Genomic DNA, 2355 nt, shown 5'->3' on the forward strand with positions numbered 1-2355 from the left:
AATGTATAGCTTAAGCATTTTATTTGTACTGGTTTATCGTGCGATGTAAATTGCTACGTAATTAGGCAGGTAATTTGCGTAAGTAGCTATGCAATTAGAGACGTAATTTATGTAAGTAACTGATGGCAATTGTTGAGTCCTTTGTATATATACCAGACGTACCAGTGACCCGATGGGTCACAATATCTACAACTATTTATTCTACTTTGATTTCATTCGACAATTCATAGACTGTGACATTGTATTATTTGGGTGGTTCGGATTTCTACTCTCAATGTGGTTGCTATTCTCCCAATGTTTAGATGATGTAACCTCGGACCTTCTTCAGGTGTATATTGACACTAATTCTTATTGGGTAATAATGGAAAGAATATATTTGTTCTATTATTTTCGACGAACTAAAGCCGTTAGAATAAAAATATGTGATGTATTTACGAAATTAAAAAAAATGTAGAGTCCTTTCCATTTTCGTATTAATTCGGGGTCGTACTAATTTGATGCATTTCTGCATTTTTCGATTGAGGATTAATAATATGTATTATTTGTTCAAACTAATGTTCTCATCTTTAGTGTTATTTTTGTTTGTTACAAAACAAACCATATTACGCATATTTCCAATCCTCATCTAAAAAATTTATAAAGATGTAAATAATTTTTTCTTTAATAAAAATTTTCTTTACTTTATTATTATTATTATTATTATTATTATTATTATTATTTGTACTCACTAGGAGTTTTACAATAGGTTATCATTCGTAATTACTAGGGCTATGACAACAGCATATTCTTTTTATTGTTTGGACTCTCGAGTGTGTATCCGTTAATATCTTAAATGCTTTTATATAGAGTAATGTGGTTCTCGGATGATTAACTGTGTCTAACTGCGTCGGATATATACTCGAAAGTCAAAACAATGATAATATTTTGTTGTCATAGCCCTAGTGATTACTCACTGACAACAACCGATGGTGTACCCTGAAGTCTGAGTAATAGCAAGTATCCCAAGATGTCCACTACTCTCCACCTCTTCCGATAAACAACCGCTTTTCGCTGGCAATTACTATTTGTCTTTCCTTGAATTGCCGTGAAAATGAGGCTCCGCAGTTATCCAGTGGAGAGGTTTGGTCAGCGTTTTCTCTCCTCGGTCTTCTAATCCACCTTTACGTACCTCGACTGTTTGGTGTAGTACCAGTCGATGATAACACTCTATTTTTTATTTGGTGTGGGGGAAGTAATTGACTTACAATTTTGCGGTTTCATTTTTACTTGATGCTATGTGAAGTTCCTCTATCTTTTTGGTTTTACTTCTGTTGCAGTTTCTATATTGCTAGTTGTAGCTTATGTAGATTGGTTTCAGCATTGAAGGGTTTTCCTTAAAATTTTGACTGTTATATAATTTCAATCTTTCAATTTGATTCCTATTTCTCCTGGTTTTTGTTCCAAATTCTTTATAACTCTTCCTAGTGCTCAACAATTATTGGTATTATACATACATTTAAAAGAACTTTGCCTTTATGTGTGTGTGTGTGTGTGTGTGTGTGTGAGGGAGAGAGGGAGAGAGTGTGCGTGTGCGTGTAAAAGAGAGAAAGAGAGAGAGAGAGTCACCTATAGACTCAGAAAAGTTGAACCAAATTTTTTAAATTTTCACACGAAGGTACTTGATGTGTCTGAAAGTGTCCTTACGTAGGTTATGTATCGGAATGCGGCTGATAAGTATCGAAAATCGATGATCGAAACAATCCCATTATTAAAGAAGGAAGTCCGATTTTGACCAAAGTTAACACTTTTATCCAACAACAACACAAGTGCAATTCAAGAAGTTTTTTGACCGCACAAGCAAAAAGGCCCATCTGTAGATCCTTTTATAAGACATAGTGGGACAAGTTAACTCAATATTCCATAAGAATCTTTCCCTTAGTGATACAAGCACCAAAATTGGCACAAATGACATTCAGAACATACATTTTAAGAAAAGAACGTTAGCCATCAGAAAATTCAAGATGGCCGTCAGTTTTCAAGATGGCTGCAGAAGAAAACCGGACAAATTTAAATCTTTGAAGAGGAACTCCGATTAACACAATTTCTTTATGGTCTAAAAATGAAATTAATGTATTCTCATATAATTAAGCCAATTATGCATTGAAATTTTCAATACGGCCACTATTTTTCAAAATGGTGGCTCATAGATTACTGTATGTAGTGATGTTTTCAACTATAACCTTGCTGTTTCTATGTCTGTGGTGAAAAAGTTCACTGCCAATTATTGGTTAAACTAATGCAGTTTAATATTAAAGCTTTTGGCTTGTGATACCTTAAGAGTGAAAGCAGAACCAGGGCATACTGGTGACATCACTG

This window comes from Euprymna scolopes, chromosome 9 (genome assembly GCF_053919585.1).
Source record: "Euprymna scolopes isolate OS-2025 chromosome 9, ASM5391958v1, whole genome shotgun sequence".
Taxonomy (NCBI): Eukaryota; Metazoa; Mollusca; class Cephalopoda; order Sepiida; family Sepiolidae; genus Euprymna; species Euprymna scolopes.